The 19,861-nt window shown below is 40.1% G+C and overlaps 1 protein-coding gene across 2 annotated transcripts in view; it reads right to left on the minus strand.

The window, feature by feature from the left end:
• Window positions 1-19,861, minus strand: part of PCGF5 (polycomb group ring finger 5) — a 99,410-nt gene that overhangs the window by 52,488 nt on the left and 27,061 nt on the right. For both annotated transcript variants that reach the window (XM_041460998.1, XM_041460996.1), the window contains exon 2: window positions 2,554-2,664. The gene's annotated coding sequence lies outside the window, so the exon portion shown is untranslated. The remainder of the gene's footprint in view (window positions 1-2,553; window positions 2,665-19,861) is intronic.

Below are 19,861 nucleotides of genomic sequence, written 5' to 3' on the forward strand. Positions count from 1 at the left end.
TTATTTCCTCTAACCTTATTTTAAAAATAAATATGAGCCATTTAATAGAGTCTGATTTTCTTCTTTCTGAAAGAATTCTGGAATGCTGATCTTGGACCATTCTGCACCTTAGCTGGTTTGTTTTTATTAATGGTTAAAACAACACATCTTTTCTAGGCTTATTTTTAAATAACATAAAAATATAAATGGAGAAGAGTTTAATACAGAACAAACAGGGAACAGTATTTTTACAGAAAACTTGATGGCTAAGCAAATGTCTAACCTACTTTGAGACCAACATGTTATGCAAATACAGTATACAACTCTCCCTTGTATCCCAGGGCTATCTTTTGCAGACTAGCTGTTGCTTTACTTTCCACACACTTTTTTAATACTACTCATCAAAAAAGAAGATAAAGGACTATTTAAAACTTAAATAGTCAGGTATTTTACAAGGGGCCCTATCATGCCTTTATAAAGTGCTGACAAACCACACTAGATGTGTTGTACTTTGAAAATGTCTCACCTGATTAATGTCATCCTGCTGTCTTTTTGTTACAGATGTCTCTGTTCTGCTTTTTCCGAAATAGCAATCTGAATTCTGGAGAATTTCAGGTAATTGCACAAAGAACTCTTTGCCAGGACTGTGTGCAATTAAACTTCCAAAAGTTACAGCAAAGACTGACTGCAGAACCTTTACTGTAATACATATCAAGTAAAAAAGGGCCAATCATTCAATCTGAGTTGTACTAAAAATATTAATTTTCTCCTGAAGTTCAACAGATTATTTTGATTAAAGCATCCTTCTTAATTTTTTATTGTAAAGAGTGATCTACAAAAATCATCACTAGTTTCAAATGTTAAAAAAAATTTTAAATACTTAGTGTAGTCTGAATTACTCTGGTTTTTATTACCTCATTTGCTAAGATACAGTAATTTGATTTTTTTTTAATCATCTAGACTGAATAATCTGGTTTTGAATATGATTTACTTTATCTCCAATCTTTCCATTTAGCTAATGAAAAATAATACCAAGAGATAGCTTGCCTACTGTCTGGAAGTGCCACCTTAGCTTTACTTTTACTAAGCTGTGGCCCCAGCCATCCATGATAAAGCACGTGTGCCAACTTTCAAGATTTCTGCATCCTTCTTGATGTGCAATTGCCAGAATCAAGCTCAGAATGAGTGATAATCACAGCACTAAAAACCACTGAATCAATGTAATTCAACAACTGCTTGATATTCCCCTTGCCCATTCATCTAAGACTACCTTCATTCTTTTGTGTCCCCTTGACACTGGCAGCTGATTATACCATGACCCTTCAAAACTCCTTTAGAAGCCTGTGCTTTGTGAGGGAAGAATGAGGCACTCTGCAAACAGAACCTACAAATAGTTTCTACATAGTGATTTCTCTTTTGCTATCTATCCTCTTCTTCTATTTTATTATCTTAGATCTTAGCTCTGGAATATGCATATGGAAGTGTATAAGACTTCTATTTGAACTCATCAAATGTCAGGGAGTTTAATTACATTTATATGGAATATATCAATTTTAGAATTACTCCCATGTGACATTTTCTGCTGTTTCCCTCATGAGCAGCTGAACACTGCAGACTTATCTCTGCAGTTTTAAGTGCAGAAGGAGTTGGTAGGACATGAATGCTTAGCTTTTCCCATTTTCATTGTTTTGCTTCCACCTCCTTTATGATGCTTTTTTGATTCACAATTAAGCTGACTCTAACTTTTGAATCAAACTATTGTACAGAAATCATGATTATATTACTGTAAGAAAAGTGCCACAGTAAAAAAAAAATAATTTTTAGTGCTACAGAAGTGAAAAAAGAGCAATTAAGATTTTCTAAATTTAAATAAAATTTATTGAGTTTTAACCATCTGATTTTAAACTAAAGACCCTTTTTATTGCTTTGTGCAAATTTGCAGATTTAAATTTAGAACTTCTGCAATAAGTATAATGGATTCAAATTGTGGGCCCTTAAATTAGCAGGAATGCTTACTAGTGCCTTCAGTGAAAACAGAGTCAGAAATAGACCAAGGTATTTTCTAGGTGAATAATGCTACAGCTTTATTTAAATGTGTGCAATATTTCAACCTTTTCAGTGTTAAAAAAAATGAATTGTCTTTTGATTTTATATTGTGGAGACTGAAGAATGCATCTTAAGTAGTATTTACAAATAGTTTTCCTTCCTACATCTTAAGGAAGAAAAAAAATCATACCAAAAAATCATACTCAAAACATTTTTAATAGTGGCAAAAAATCCAGCACCAGAAAGTTGACCTGACTTTTTGGCTAGTTTCCATATTAAAAAAAAGTTTTCTTACATATAAGATACTTCATTTGGTAAAAGGATGAAACATATCTTAGTGGATACCATGTACAACAGAGTAGGAGCTAAGCTAGTCAGAACCCCTTTAAACATAGTTTTTCTAGGCAAAACTGATCTATACCTAGGTCAGTGGAACTATTTTGCATGCTATAATCTATGCTAAGCAAGGTTTATCTTGCAGAGCAGACAGTGACCTGAATTCCAAGGAAAATATTTAGAATTTCATACCAGAACTTGAACTCTAAATTCTTTTCAACAATCCTTCTATGATTTCTTTTCAGCATACACAGGTTTCTTCTTATTCCAAAATTTATCTTCTACTTGGATTTTGATCAGTTCCTTGTGTTTGTGAAACAAGAGGGAACATGCAAAGAAAAGAAAAAGAGACAATGAAAAACAGACCTCTGAATACGAAGCCTTGCTAACTCAGAAGTGTTGCAGAGAAAAGCACGAGACCCAAAAAACAAATGACTGTAAGCATTTGCTTACACAGACAGCAACTCCAGCCCCCGTCCCTCCCTCAAATGAAAATATTTAGCACCTACTTGCTTACAGGAATACAACTCTGAAGAAGACTCTTAAGAAGTCCAGTAATGTCTGCTGCAGATAATTGCAATGCAGTTCACTCCTGCAGAGACATCCTAACTATGAAGGTACTGCAAAGATCTGATCTACTGTCTTTCCTCTAGAGAAGGAATACAGCCTAAACATCTCCTCCTGCACCTATGCATGTTCTGAACAAATAAGAGAACAAGTTGAAAATGAGATTTTTTCCAAAGGTTTTTTCCTGTGTTAGGACCACTCAAAAAAGTTCTGGAGTTCCTGGTCATATTACACTGATTAATTTTGGTACATAGTACAAGAGCAGCAACTGCACAGTCAGCAGTTGGATTTCCATGCCCTGTTTAACTTAAATGGAATCACTGCTTTCCTTGTATTTGGTATAGGCACAGAGACTGAGGCCTGCAGAGCTGGTGACTTCCAAGGTAATATTGCTCATGGTAACATGATAAAATGAGCAAAAATGGAGTATCAGGTTTTCTAGTCACTATTTAAAATCTGTGCAGCCCACAAAATGCTTAGAAAAAAAGTGGTCAGAAAGAAGTGACTATAGGTTAGCAGTTCAATTAGCTTGTAAGATGCAATGTAACACTTCATGCAACACCACTGTCCAGTATCTGAAAAAACGGTCACAATCATTAATGCCAATGTTCTACCACTCTTACAGCAACACCACACTGAGCTCTCAGATCTACTCTAACCTACAAAAAGCTCCCGTAAAACAAACTTCTGAGGCTTCACTCAATACAGGATGCTCAGCAATGTTTATGCTTTTCTTACTGGTAGGAAAGTACAGGAATCAACACTTAACTGTCAATTGCCACTTTCAAGGAATGTGAAGGTTTATTGCTGTGAACAATATAAATTTCACCTACTCCAGTAAGCACAATCAATAACATCCCACTCACTGATGTATAAGAGAAGGTTCTGCATTGTCCAGGTTCAAGTATTGTGGACTTCTTTGTCTTGTCCTAAACTTACGCTAGCTCTTCCCTAAACTCTGCCTTTCTTCATGCAAATTCCATACTGAGAACTCATCCACAGGATACTACCACAGCTTCCTACAGAATGCTTTCTTTAATAAAGTATTTTTAATGAATCTTGTTGGTTTTAAAGACAAGAAAAGTTGCAAGATGGTTCCACTAGTAGCAAGATGTGTATGTGCTGGAAGTGGACTAGAAACCAAATTCTAGTCAGGGTTCTGTTCAGGTTTCTGGTGTTACCATGGCACTGAGCCACAGCTAATATACTCTGTCTCTATATTACATTAAACATAAGCAGATATCTTCTCAGTTTCTTCAAGCTCGGGCAGCAGGAGCTTACATATGCTTAAAAATTACACAGATGCACCTCAATGCATAATTTCTTTAAGAAATAAAATAGCAACTTTGTACTTCCAAGCAGCACACCCAAGCACGTTAAGCAGGAAAAATATACCTGTATGACAATATCTATCCTTGAACTCAATTTGTCCATTATATTCCTTTGTTTGAATACACAACCTTTAGATAAAACCAATCTCTTATACATATCTATGAAGACAAACTCAACAGAATTCCATACCTAAATGGGCCTGCTGAGATCACTACAACTTCAGTAAAAATTACAGACTTCAAAAGAATTGCAGACAAAAAAAAAAAAACTGTGCCTTTGCATATATGTGAACTGCAGCACTGGTTTTAATATTATATTTACTACCAAACAAATTAGTATAAAAGAGAGTTATGCCCTTTTCTAGTATTTTCTTTCCAGGTGTTTGATATCACACACAGTTATATCCACTTGTTCCTCCAGTATTCCAGTATTTCAGCTCCCCAAATAATAATAAAAGAATCTTCTCCACAACCTATTCAACAAGACAACACTGTAAGCCATAATTTACAGATACAGAAAAGGGAGACATAGAAGTCTAGGTCCAAACTGTTTCAAGTACTCTTTCTTTCCATACACCTGATGTTCAAAGGTTCAACTTTTCAGGACACTCAGGTCTAAGTAAACAGCTCTGTTTCACACAGTTTTGATTGTACTGGTGATGTCGAAACAAGGGCAAATTTAGCTGCATGTGTCTCACAGCTGTTAAAAATGAAAGGCCATCTGTGAACCCCTGACCTATATTACCTACTCAGGAAAATAGTAATAGTAATTTAGTATCCAAGACAGGCAGATACTAGTCCTCCAAGGCAGTATTCAACTTCCCTGAGCTGACTATCCTTTGTCTTCCTGAACATTCCTCTTGTGCCATTCTACGCTTGCCTGCAGGTGATAAGGGGGTGCTGGGGAGAAAGCCTTTTAAGAACTGAAGTGAAGAGCACTAAAATGGATAAATTACAGTCACACCAACAACCCAAAATAAGAAATGTCCTAACATTTTGGCCCTTTAGCTATATTAGAACAGTTTAATTCTTATACTTAACCATTCTCAAAATACAGGAATTCTACTGCTGAGTTACTATGGCTCCATGCAGTCTAAGCCATCAGCAGTTTGACTTCTGCACCTGTCAAACAGACTTCACATTTGTGAATAAACAGAATCAATACCAAGCCAGAAAGCACTGAAGTGAAGAGAAGTTCTTTGCTTGTCCTCTCTGCTGTTCAAGAAGGAACAAAGAAAGGGAAAGTTCTACTCAACGACTTGGCAGCAGATACTGTCTTTGGAAAATATCATGGGCAAACTCCACCAACCTCACCTAAGAACATTTATAAACATAGATTATTTTTTTAAAAGGCTTATACTTTGATCAAACACTTCTATTTTCACAAGAACAGGAAAAAAATACATTTATAATACAAGGGCAATAATTAAATCAAATTTGAGGTCCTGGCTTAACGAAAAGGTTACCAAAAACATTTTTACACTCGGCAAAATGACAATTTCTCCCTAATCTTGTTCTTGGAATTATTTAATAACTGACAATTTTATAAACAACTCGAGGCAAGGCCTATGGTAACTTAACTAAAGTAAGTACAAGGAGTACTTGTGGTTACTCTGTCTACAGGCATATTCAGTACTGGCATAAATTCAAGTGGATAAACTGAAGCTTAAGTTACAGCAGTTTCCATCAGCTAAAGCTAATGTTTCAAACTATTTGTATTTGTATGGATTCTTCCTTTGGTTCATGAGAGTCAAGACACTTCCATTGAAAACATCCAGTAAAAATTATATAGTAAGTAGCTATCGTCCCTTGTAAGAAATTTCAGTCAGCATATTACCTGTCAGTGACCTCTCGTATTACCACTCACTCCAAAAGATAGAAACTGTAAATTCAAAAGTCCAATGTTTGGCAGATGTTTGCAAATGTTCCTTATTTATCAGATATGCTTGAGAAATCGAGGTGTAAAACAGGTAGGTGGGAGGAGTGGGGAGGGTTCTCTTCTGCCAAGAAAGAAGTCAGATGCAGAGTTTGTATCTCATAATCCAGAACCACAAAACACCAAACTTGCTCCAGCAACTCTAGTCCATGTGACCCAAACACACAGCTACTGCAGCAGCCTAGCAACCATCCAAGAATGTAAGACAAGAGATTACCCTCAGTAAATATTAGAGAACTGTTTTCTTCATGTATGCTGTTCTGTGTATGGTATTCTCTCAATGTTACACACGTATTAGCAAGACTTCCAGTGCCAGAATGAAACCCCCACTTCTTAGTCCTGATCACCAAGTCAAACGTGGAAATGAGGGTTTCACAGATCTTCTGGATATCAAAAATAATAGACTTAACTGAAGATACTGTCTATAGTGTGTGGTGACACTCCACCTAAGTGGGAATGATCTGTTTTCTTTCTGCCCAGGACAGAGCACTACCTCAGAATTTCTAACCACACTATTATCCCCTTTTTAATATAGGTGATAGCCACACTTTTTATCAAATGAGCTATTTCATTGCCATAACTGAAATAAACTTACAGCAACTGTTCCAAATTTGGCTGAAACCTATGGTCAGATGAACAGCAGAGCTGATCTAACCAACCTGCTGTACCAAAAAGAAGGGCAGCACCACTCTGGAGCTTGTTAATCCATCTGTAAGTCCATTTAATACTCTAGAGCAGCAGAAAACTCTTTCCTAGTTTCTTGTTGGGCTGGTATGCCCAACAGTTTGTGTGGTTTTCCCTATTGTACTAGTGGATGTACTTGAAGCTATTACACCTGGAAAAGCCAGATGTTAAAGCAAAGCTCTGTTACAAGTCTCACTGGTTTCACCCAACTTCATAATAAATAAACTGAAAGAGCTTCTCTTCAATTAATGGCAATTTTGAATGGGAGATTAATCCCATGTAAATTTACATTTTAAATTTTCAGCAATAAATACACAAGAGTTACACATCAATAGTAGATTTTAAACACTAGCCTGTGTAAGGCACCAACTGTCATTGAGTACATAATTTCAAGTAAATCTATTTGCATTCTCTGATCACTACCCACACAAAAAAACCCTCACTTGTACTTTTAGTAAATATGTATTTGGATGAAAGCATTAAAATTTACTTTATCTATGATATATCAAAAGAGTTAAGATGGAAAGCTGAAAAATATTGGTTTGATTAAGCAGCTCTTCAAAATCACTTTGTATGCAGGGAAATTCTACAGCCAGAATCAACCAAGAATACTTACTCAAAATATCATTTATATCATATAAAGGATCTTTTGTCTCTGCCACTAGTACTGATGATTCTTCAAAAAAGTAAACAACAATTTTATAAAACCATGAAAGAAAGAAACATCTTTAACTTCATTCAATACACATACTGGCTATTTAAGACATGATCTTTCATCTGAAAGAAGAACTGTGTTTTCATTATGAAATTAATCAAGAGTCTGCTTTCTTACATATTCCATTCTTCTTCTTAAGGAAGGAAATAAATATAATTACATTTGCTTTAATCAGTGATGGCACTTCTCTAAGATCAAGACTTTTATCTCAGGATCTACTACTTTTTTTTTGTGGCAGGGAGAAATTCTCTCTCTGTCTGATCTGATTAGCAGTAACCAGCACTGAAATCTATCTCCAGAATACTTAAAATTTGGATTCCCTTACTTTAGGGTACTTTGTTTATACACAAAGACTTTAACAGATGTAACACAGTGCAAAAAGTCAGACTGAATTACAAGGGGTTCCCCAAGAGCTTGTATTTCAAAAACTAAGCTGCAACAACAGGCGAGCAAAACAAGCGTGTAGGGTGGAATTTGAAAGATGGGAATAACAAACCGGATGTGAGCGATTTTACAGCAATTACAAACTAGGACTCTCCCTGCTGGTATCAGATTGTACTCACAGATTCAGCTGACAGAAAGTAATTCTGTAACACTGCCATCAATATCATGCATGTAATGAGAATCATAGCCATGAATGAGGAAAATATCACTCTTCACCATTTAGGTCTCACTGCTGTTCCTTGCTACATCTCCACTGGTATGCTGTATGTGGGAAGGGTTCTTTCTGATAAGAATTACCATGGAACACAAAGTGCTTTTCCGCCTTGTGGAAGAACCCATACTGAAGCTGAGCAAAGGAGCCACCAAAGGCATCCCCTGTTTGCAGTGTGGATACCTGTTCTTCAGCACTCATTGCCCCATCTCCACATGTGCCCTCTTTAAAACAATGAGCGCCAAGACAAGTGCCAGTGACATCTTGAACCATTACAGCCCACAGCAACTGGAAGCTCTCTGTGAGGCACCAGTCACTGACACAACAGTATCTCAAGGAAGTGAAGATTCTCACAGTAAATGTTCTCATCTTTGACCTCTTCTGAGAAAGTAAGTTTTCTTGTCTTTTCCTGGTTAGATCTTTCATGAAAATAGGAATATTATGGCAAGTCAGCAGGCTACTTTCTTAATTCCTCTCAAATCATACATAAACCAATAGCAAACAAAATTATTCTATTACAGGAAAGAAATGACCAATGCACAGCAGTAAATGAACAGTTTGGTTAGCTGTTAGGAAAGCTACTGACATATGCATGAATTTCACTATTAATAACTGAATAAATGGTTTCAGTTTTAGGCAACCAGTCAAAATTATTTGTTTCACAATTAAGAACTAATAGTGACAGCTACTGAGACCATAGTGCTCAAGTAACACTATATATCTTTCATTCCAGAAGTGGCCCACACTTGAGAGTGAGCAATTTTTGGTTTATAAGCAATAATCTAGATAAGGACAGTAACACTTATATTCCCCATGGACACACTTTGAGACAGACACTGTCTTGTCACAGCCTGATGGAACTGGCTGCCAGTGCTACACCTGCTCTGCTCATTACAGGCTTCAGTCTCAAAGCCTGCCAAGCTGTTACTTTTCACGGCACTACACCTGCTGGAGAAGTTTAAAGATGAAACCACAATAATCAGGAAAATAAGCTTCATTGTAAGAAATGTTTAAGGCACTACCCACCATCACTCAAAAGAGATAGCTACAACACTGATACAGAATTAACTTGTTTCTTAATCTTTCAAATATTTAGTCTAATAATAGAAATAAAACTTTTCCCCAGACAACTGCAACAAATGTTTTATAACTGAGGATTTGGGGAACAAACAACCCCATGCTAAGGCGTACTTGGTGCAAAATTTTCAATAATTGAAGAAAGGATTCCCCTTTTCAACATCAGCAGTATGTCTTTCTACAGGAAATGACCAAAACTTTGCTTGGGACTATTGCACTGGTCTAAAAAGGGTCTTTACAGCCAAAACTGCAAAAAGGAACTAATCTTTTGGGTTGGTTTTTTTTTCCTCACTGGGATGTTCTAATTGAGATAGCTGGAAGAATATATGAAGATGCTGTTGGCACCAGTCTTTCAGAATATAGAAAGATTATAACTTATTTTTTTTTGTAAAAAAGGTAGTGAAAATTTTTATACATATATACACACACATCAATAGGTGATGATAAGAACAATTCCTATGTAGCTGCAACTTGGCAAAAATTAAGATACAAAGTTCAGACACTTCATTTTTGTCTGCACTGCCCTCCACTTTTCTCTGAGTTCTTCTGGGCATTCCACAGTAACTTGCTTATCAGTCCTAAAAATGGAGCAGCACAGGAGCAACTTTAAACCAATGCATTTTTATCTCACTTTATTTTGCATATTCTGCAGGCTTAGAAGTGAAACCTAGAATTTTTCATTTCCACTTTAAATCCTAGGGTGCTAATAGAGCAGGGAAAACCAGCTAGAGCAGAGTGGTAAGTCCACTTTCAGTATTATCTCCTTTACTGCTTTCAGCTGAGGTCTGGGCACATAGAACACCACACACACTGTATGTTTTTATCTTCTTTTTAAGGAAATGGAATAAATAAGGATGAATGCTACTTGATCATTGAATGAAATGCACAACTAAAACAGTATTTTTCCTGTCTGTTAACTTGACCACCCAACATACCTAAGAGATTCCCTATTACAGTGCTTTCGCTGCCATGTGCAGTCTTAACCTGGTTAACACTTCAGAATTTCTGATAGGGAGATCTTAAAATCCACACAATGAACCCTGCAGTAATACAATTTTCCCGCACTTTACTGCTCTAATCCTCTAATTAATCCTATGAGGTGCCACTGCATAGTTCTAGGCAAACAAAAATGATAACAGCTCCTTTTGTCCCAATAGTGACAAACACCCAAAGCAATCCATCCCGTTCCCACGTGGAGAATGACGAGAGGTACAAAACACAGGCAGTGCAATAAGGGATACCTGATGCCACAGGCAACAGAATCCTCTACTAGCAGGACATACAAAGACTTTCACAGACTTTATACTGTAAATCCAGGTGGTTGGATGTGTGAAGCACTACCTCCCCGCTAGAAACAGTGACTTTGTTTCTTCATAGTGGCAGGTACGCCGAGAAAAAAAAAGAAAAAATTAATCTTGTAAAATTCATAGTTCTGCCTCTGTACAGGAAGACAACAATGTGTCCCAAAGCCATGGAGGATGAAAAATCCACTTTGGAAGCGAGCTGCAGTTGAAAGGACAACTACATATAGGATCCAGACTCTATCCCATTTTAAAGACCAACAGGCAAGAGGACCAGGAACAGAAGTCTATCTAGGTACAACTCCAACATGTTTATTAAATCAACTGGCTTAGCTGTTAAAAATACATATTTATGTATTTTTTACAGAGACTATTTTTGCTTTAAAAAACTAAGCAAAACCCAGATTAAAAGCATCTGGGATCTCTCTCTGGCTTCAGGGTATGGACATAGTGTGATGCTACTTTTAGGTATTATTGTTTCAATTTTGTTTTGAATTAATACATATTGAATAACACAGTTACTTCTTACCATTTACCCCCCCCCCTTTTAACTATTTGGCTAAAATAATGGGTAACAAGTTGATAACTGAAAGAGGTTACCATTGACCCGCTGAGCCAGAAAAACTGCAATTGAAGGGTGCAAAACTTTCACAGTTCACAAACCAGCCACAGGAAACTGCTGGGTTTCTGAGCATTGTCTATACTTCTGACATTCCATTGCGTGTCAGAAACTGACACCAACCTTTCACTAGCTACGGTACCAACTATGCTCCCTCACAGTTGTGCGTGTGTGTATGTGAGATGATTCACTTCTTTTATTTCAGGGAACTGATGATTCATTCAATCGTCTCCAGATCGTATTAATCTACTAAATATGCACATAAAGGAGGCAAAAATTAAGTTCTTAAACTTTTTTATGCTCACATGTTTATTTTTTTCTTTGAGAGAGAATAGAAGCAATTAAACATGGGAGACGAACCAGGACAGGTTACGTTTCTGCTCAAAGGCAAGGTTTGGGGAACACACCCAACCCACGTGTAAAACGAGCAGCCGTATTCCAGCGGCGGACTGCGAGGGGAGGGGAGGGGAGCTCCCGTCCCCTCTCGGCCGCTCCGGGCCGGGGCTGTTCCCGCTGCTCCGGTACCTAGAGCGGGCAAGGCGCGGCGGACCGGTGCGTTCCACCGAGGGCTTGTGCCTCTCCTCCTCCGGTGACATCTTACATAATAAGCCGAGCTAATCACGCCGGAAGCGAGCCAAACCGCCACGGAGCATCAGCGGGGATAACTACCCGCGAGAGGAGATGCTCGGACCGGCACCCGCTCCTCTCTCACTGCCCGCCCTGGCGCCTTGCTAGAAAAATCCTCGCCGGGGCGGCAGCGGCTCCCGCAGCAGGCGCCAGACGCGGAGCCCTCGCTCGTCCCCCGCCGCGCTGCGCGCCGTCTCCCCAGGAAGCCGCAAGCATCGCGAACGGCATCAGCCTCTCCCGAGCGCTCCCAGCCCCGCCGCCTCCAGCCCCGCCGCCCTGCCCGGCCGCCGCCGGCTCCGTCCTCAGCGCCGAACTGGAGGAGAAAGTTACTCGGCGGCGGCCCGGCGTCCGCCGCCGCCGCAGTTCAAGAGCAATGTCACGTTCAACAACTTGTTATGACACATGATCCCCCCCGCACGCATCCGCACCTCGCCGCCGCCTGCCCGGCGGCCCCCAGCGGGCCCCTTACCTTCCCCTGCAGAGGCCACGGGCACCCGCGGGCGTGTGCGGGAGTGGGTGCGTGTGGCAGCGCGGGCGGCGCCGGCTGGGCGGGCGGGCGGGGGAGGGGAGGGCGGCGGAGCGGCGGGAACGCGCCTCGCCGGACTTGTCAGCGGGCGGGGGAGGCTGCGGGGCGGCGCGGGAAGCGGCACGGAGGAGAGCGCGGGGGGCGGAGGAGTTCCCGGGGCTTGTTTACGCATTGCCGCCCGCCCGGTGCAGGCGCTGCACTCTCTGATTGGACACAAACTGGGGCACAGCCCGGCTCGGGCGCTGCCGCCCCAGGGGCCCCCGGCGCCGCTCGGCCGCCGGTGGAGTCCCCGCCGGGCTGCGGGGCTCGGGACCGCCGGTGCCCCGCGGGCTCCGCCGNNNTGCCCGGCGCGCCCGGGACGCGCATGCGCCCTGCGCGTGCCCGCTGAGGCGGCGGGGCCGGCGCGGAGCCGCTGCCCGGTCGGTGCCAGCGGGACCGCGGCCGGAGCGCTCCGCGTTTCTCTCCGGCGGGGCGGGGGCGGGACCGGCGGAACCGCCCGCGCAGGCGCTGGTTATGTAACTGGGGTGGCTCTGGCGGCCCCGCGCCACCGCCCGTGCCAGCGGCAGCGCCTCGTGAGGAGGGGCTGCCGCTCCTGTGGCTGCGTTTCCCGAGCAGGGCGGTGGATGTGCTCCCTCCGCCCCAGGGCCGGGCCCCCGCCGAGGAGCGGCAGCGGCCGCTGCCCTTTTCTGCCCCTTCCCCGGACAGGTGCGGCCGCAGCCCGGGGCCGGGGACGGGCAAGAGCACAGCGCCAGTCAGACCCTTCTCCTTCACCTGCTCTTAGCGCATCGCATCCCGAAAAGTTCAAAGTTTGGGCAGTACGCGGTGTCCGCGCGTCGGTGCGGAGCGAACAGGCAGCCCCGGGCAGCGGCAGGGGCTGTGTGTGGGCAGCAGCTGCTCAGAAACACCGCGCTGTTCCCTCCGTCCTGTAGGCAAAAGGCCATCCCCGCAATGGCTATTTTCTCCTTGATTTATTTCTGCTGGGGTGGGTGCGACTCATATCTTATCCTTGGTAAATTTCATTGAAATAAACAGTTTTAAAGCAAGGAAATAATCAGAACATAACACAATTGTATGACATTACTCATATACTCATTATTTCTAAATAAGCAGCTCCTTAATGCTCCTTTTACTCCCATCCCACAGTCAGCAAATGACAATAAATGTAATAGCTGAACATAAGCCATGAGAGCTCTTTGCAATAGGAATCCCCACTATGCACTCTCAGTACGCGCCACGGGAACTTCCCTGACTCATTTTCAGATGAGTAAGCTTCTCAATCAAGTTTTCCTGGCATTTCATGGTAAAGCACTCAGCTTCCTCATATGATAACAGACTCAATAGTCCCTGGAAGCTGTTCCGTGTTGCCACTTGCACAAAGTTTGGCACAAGGGCCCTGGCTAGAACCATTTCCTCGCAAGCCACTAGAGTGGTGGGCCAGCAGTCAGGACTGCTGATACTAACTTAGAGCTGAGCATTCACCTGCAAGTTAGCAGCTTTCCTAATTTCAACTTTCACTCTTAGATGAAAACTAGGAGTGCAGTTTTGAAAGATTAATTTTAATATATCCATGATGCTTTCCAAGTAGCATTGTATTTAAAAAAAAATCTGGAGAAGAGTTCTCTTGTGCCTGCTTACTTAGAACTTTTCCCTTTTAGTCACTGCCTGGGACAAATTACCAGGATATCTGAATTAAAGATGCTTTAACATCATCTGAATCAGGTCACATTACCACATTTATTTAGACAGCAGTGAACCCTGTCAGTAAGTATATATTCTGAGGGTTTCCTGGTCAGACTAGTGTTGATCTTGACTGTTAGGTCAGCTGTTGGTTATAACTGTATTTTTGATAATGAGCCAGATTGGTTTTATCAGAGCAATGCATTTAACTCCATAGAGTTTATAGTCAATAGGTGTCACACAATGTAGAGTATTTTTAGAGATTAAAAGAACCTTCACTGGAAAAAAACTATACTTCAGACTATCATATCAAACTCACTGAAAACTGAGACCTGGGTCCTATCATTAAAAGTTTTGGGGACTTCTGTAGGGGTTTTTTTTTGGGGGGGTTCAAATTTTTTTTTTTTAAAAAAAAAAAAAAAAAGAAGAAAAAAAAAAGGGAGAAATTCTTAATCATGAAAGAACAGTTTCAGAGAGAGACAGTAGTTCTTTATCTGAAAAGAAAGGTCAGAAAGAGAACAAATTCCTTCCTGTACATCAAAGTACTTGAGCACTCGTTGATTTTACTGGAACAACTGATGCCAACACTAAAGTCACAGAATAAAACATATCAGAAGATAAAATTATTCAAGGTGTTGTTACAAGGTGGAAATGTAGCTACCAGTGATAGTCTAGACATGGCAGGACAGAGCTCCGAGCAGATTAACTTTCTTTACTAAGACAGCAAGGAAGGCACATAAAGCCCTCAATGCAAAACGTACTTCAGTACTGACAGTTCTCTCACCAAATGTTCTGAGTCTACCTAAATGATGGATACAGATTTCCCTTCTCAAGAGTTTCTTCACAGCCAAGAGGGCCATGTATTTAAATATAAGTACATACATATGTAACTGTAAGTTTATATGAAAGTTTATCATCTTCTCATGTGTTTTCTTGGCTCCTAGGACACACCAAATAGCGAGAGACGAATAATTGAAGCACAAGAGTTGGCACTACTCCTTTTGTGTGCAGCAATGTAAAGGTCTAAAGATCTAAATCCAAGAAGTGGCTGTGAAAACCTGAACTATGGATTATATTTTTATTTCCTATCTTACACGATCCTGAATTTTTAGTGTAAACAGATTTTGCAGTTTCATGGTAGATTTTGCATATAGGAGAAAATGGTTTGCCTGGTTCAAGACTCAGTTCTCTATCTTGCTTTCACTTCCTCTGCTGATTTTATTTCTAGTAGAGTGAGAAGCCTTAAACTGCTTCCTGGGTCTTCCTTCTTGATCCCAATCTTTGTAAAATGTAGATGTTTCCTTAAGATGATGGCTTTTATTAGCTGTCAGTTAGTTGCAATTAGAGCAACAGCCACATCTGGAGCTCCTCTTCTGCTAATGCATTTTTGGAGAACTGGCATGAAAATTGTACTCAAGTGTAAAATATGTGGTTTAGAAATATTTTCTACTACTAAAAATAAGCAATTATATTTGTTTAATTCATTTTCAGCAGTTGGTACATGTAGATTGTGGGTTAACTTTCAAGCCATTAGTAGATTTTGTCTGTCAAATAAGCTCACAAAATTTCCAGTGAAGGGCAAGGCACAATGTTTTGGCATATCAAGGATCTTTGGGTTCCCTGGCTCTTGATTTCTGATCTAATATACATAAGTCTCAATGGGTGCTCTCCCTACCTTCTCAGAAATACTGCCAAGGTACATTTTTCCTTTTCCAAAGATTACATATAAAGTGAAAATTATGGCTTTAAAGTGTCTAGCATTAATTATGCAGCTTTCTTATGACTTCTTGCCAATGAGTGATAAATTCCTCTCTCCCTTTAATCCAGAATTTGACTATTTTAGCAGAGTACTAGGCCACTCTAAAACCACTTCCATTTTAAAAGAGGGTATCATCACTCCTAACTCCCTATTTAGAATCATGATGCTATTTTAAATGCTATTTTACACTATGATTTTTCATTCTGTTTGTGTTACTAATTAACTTGCTCTCCAAGCAAGGTTATCAATTGTTTACTGGTCAGCAAAAGGCACTCCTGGGTTTTACTGAGCACAGCTTAGTGTTGCTATAATTACAGAGTATCTCATACCAACAGTGAGACTAAATTGTGAATTCTGCTTTTTGGTGTATATTTTCAACTTGAGCATTGTTTTATTTCTGTTCTATAGATACTGAAACACCCTGAATTTGAATTATGAAGCAGAAGAGAGTGCTCTCTTGCCTTTGGACTAGACTGGGGGTTTTCTTTCAGTTGCAGAGGGGAAGAGCTGTGAAACACCTTCTCAGCCTGGCTTCAGCTGCAGCGGGAGTAAGAATTGCCAGATATCTACTGTCAGCTGGAATAGCTTTACAAAGCTATTCCAGTAAATTTACCAATTTACTAAGTTGGTCTAGAGCCTACCACAAGAAAATCCAAGAGTTTGCTTTCTCCTCATGACAGAGGCTGTTGAGATCCTTCAGTAAGCATGATATTTAATAATTTACTGGTGCATTATAAATACGTATATAAAAATAAAAAAATCTTCTGTGTTGGAGCACAGCTACAGCAACATCAGGGTTAGACCCTCAGCAGGGAATTGTGTACTCCTGCAAAGGCACCAGGAGTCTCCACAGACCTGCTTCCATGCTTTAAGGCAGGTCATATCTCATCTCCAGTTGTGCTATTCCAGAAACTTTCTCTACTTCCTTCCATTTCACTACTTTTTAACTCAACCATGCTCTACATGGTAGTACTATTATGAAACATTTATAATATCAGAGAAAGGTGTTTCCCAGTTTGATTTACATCCTTTTATGGAATATGAACTAAGGGATAATTACATAAGAAACAAGATATCATTTCACAGACAGGCTAAAATATCTGTCAATGACTATGGGCAGTCTTCCTCTGAAATGGAGAAGGGCACAGAGGGGTGGTCTTGTAGTAATGAGCTCTATTTCACACTGGGGAATTCTGCTCATAGAGAATTACAAGAGCAGATTTTATCAGACTAACCACCAACACTATTTGAGAGGGATGGCAGGACAAGACTGCTACCTGTGCTTAGTAATCACAGCAGCTTTTTCTGAGAAAGTCTCCCTCCTGCCAGTGAGGAAACAATCCCTTACCAAGGAATTCAGAGCATAATTACTGAATGGTGTCTTTTCACAGCCCAGACAACACACTAGACAATCACTTTTACACTGCCAAATTGAATGAATGCAGGAAAGCAGGATGGAATAGCAAAGTCTCCAGGGAGACTTTTGCTCTTTGCTTATAGATGAGGACATGACTAGTCTTCTGCACTACCCCTGCCTGTGGTGTGCAAAACAGCTCACAAGGCAATTGAGAGAAGTAGCTGCTCATGAGGAGGAGGTGAACCTAGATATCTAAATTTAGATTCTATGTATACCCTACCATGTAAGCATTTTTACATCATCCTCCAGGAAAATATTTCCTGAATTGAATCTATTTCTTCTGTTAATATTGATTTGAGCCACTGTTGAAGTGAAAGAAAGTAGGATAACATTTCTTTTTTTTAAGATCCCTAGAAATCAGGGTTTTTCCAAGTTTCTAGTGTTTCAACTAAAATACCTGCAGCAGTTCTTGTGGGCAACTTGAACAAATAGAGTAAATTATAACCCAGTCAAGTTCTTGTATTACACCAATTTCTAAATTAGAATTCAGAGTCCTTTAGGTGACAAGTGGTCCGTCTGGTGTACTTTGTCACAATCCTTGCTGGGGCATCTGAACAACTTTGTACTTAAAGGTGTTTTAAGTTTTGAAGCTTTTTTCTAAGTTTTTATTTGCATGTCAACTAGAATGCACAAGTAAAGATTTTCAAAAGGTAGAGAGGAAAAAAAATAGTTCCTCTTACACAGTATTTCTTTTCAGTCTAGTCTCTGGCTGTTGAAAACAATTTTTAAGGGGTTTATATATTTGAGGCAACGTGGCTGAGGTCTGGATGTAGATAACTAGAACTATGGATACTGGAGATTTTTCTGTACAATGGGATGCAACAGTACACGGAGAAGAGGGAAGAGAAAGATTTGTGTGACAAATCCATTCTACAGTTCAGAGATCTCCCTTGAGTTTCTTTAAAAAGAAGCAGACAGACACAATAGAGCACTGATGGATTGAAGAGTTCCTATGTAAGAGAGAGCTTTTCTAATCTTCAAAGATCAACCTGTCCACTACCAAATACTTAGGATAACACAGCATGCATGTATTTACAAAAATTCTATTTTTAGCACATAATAAAATGCACAGTATAAATTCAGGGTTTTTTCCTGCTCCATAGCATTAACATATTTTATACATTTTTCATCCCCTCTGCATATACCTGATGGTACCATCACTGAGAACGCTGTAATCTTCCTTATAAACTTCCTTGCAGACAGCAGTGATCCAGCAGTTTTTAATCCTGGATTATTTGTAAAACTACTGTAAAAGCACACATGAGCAGTCTGAATGGCTATTGAGACCTTAAATTATCATCAGGCAATACATATACTTATATATTTATTTTTAAAATGAGTCAGTGAATTATTTACTTATCAGATGTTTGTGTAGTAGTATATTTTCTTGGCAAACATAGAAAAGATTTTGAACCAAGAGATAAGGAAGGAGAATTTGACAGACTGTTCTTTATACTTCTAATCAGAACAGTTACCAAGATATTTTTGTTTATCAAATGCATGAAAATTCTCCCACTATGGGAGAATTTTTAAATGAAACATGAAGATTCTATAGCTGCAAATCCATGCAGAAGAAATATATTGCTTTCATAATTTGATTTTTCATAATGCTAATTTTATGCATAGATATTTCAATACTGCCTGTGACCCCTTCCTGTGTCTGGCCATGTGCCAATTGTGCTCTTGCTGGTTCTGGTCACAGGGCCTGATTATTCCTTTCTGGTTCCTCCCTCTGCTCAGCCCTCTCTTCAGATTGTCTGGTTTTTAATGAACAAATCACTGAAGACCCTCTCTCTTCTCAATGTTTATGGTGTCCCAATCACAGAGGAAAACACATTGACTCTGAATTTTATTTTAGGTATGTGCAGCTATGACTAAGGCCAAGGAGAATAACAGATGATAACTCAATGATCCTGTATGATGTTCCAATTCTTCAGGCAGTAGAACTCTAGTGGGACAAACCCTTGTGCTGAACACAAAGAAGGATGAAACAGAAAGCATAAATCCATTTGCTTATGTCCCAGCAGGGCTGGCAGCGAACAAAGACCAAAAGACAAACAACTCACCTCCTAGGGTACAAATGGAAGCTTGTGACATATGGCTTTGTACCAAGTGTGTGGACAGAAATGTGTATTTAGAGGGTCTAATACGGCCCCTAAAAACACCCCATGTAGAAGGTGTATTTTACCCAAATCTGCACATATGAGGGTTTGGTTTGAAACATCTACCACCCATGATCCTGTTTAAAAATACCCCAGTACCCATAGATAGAGCAGGCAGGTTTAATCCCTCACTGTAAATTACACTGTACTTTTCCAGAAGCTTCATGTCCTCCAAGTATCTCTCACATAATACAGCTGGAACTTGTCAGTAAGCTGACCATCATTAGGGAAGGGAAGCCAGAAGATGGACTAACTGTAGGACTATGGATCATACTTCCTTCAAAAACCCAGCTGAACTCAGAGCTGGACTTCAGAAAACTTCATACTAATCAAACAATTTCCTATAACACTGGTTAAAAGTCCAAACTATGTTTTCTGTAAGTGATGGTAAACATAGTGGTGAATATAATTGAAAGTCAAGGTTTTGAGAAAGAGCTTTAAGCAACC

Source organism: Pyrgilauda ruficollis, unplaced genomic scaffold (assembly GCF_017590135.1).
Source record: "Pyrgilauda ruficollis isolate IOZ18807 unplaced genomic scaffold, ASM1759013v1 scaffold15, whole genome shotgun sequence".
NCBI classification, from domain to species: Eukaryota; Metazoa; Chordata; class Aves; order Passeriformes; family Passeridae; genus Pyrgilauda; species Pyrgilauda ruficollis.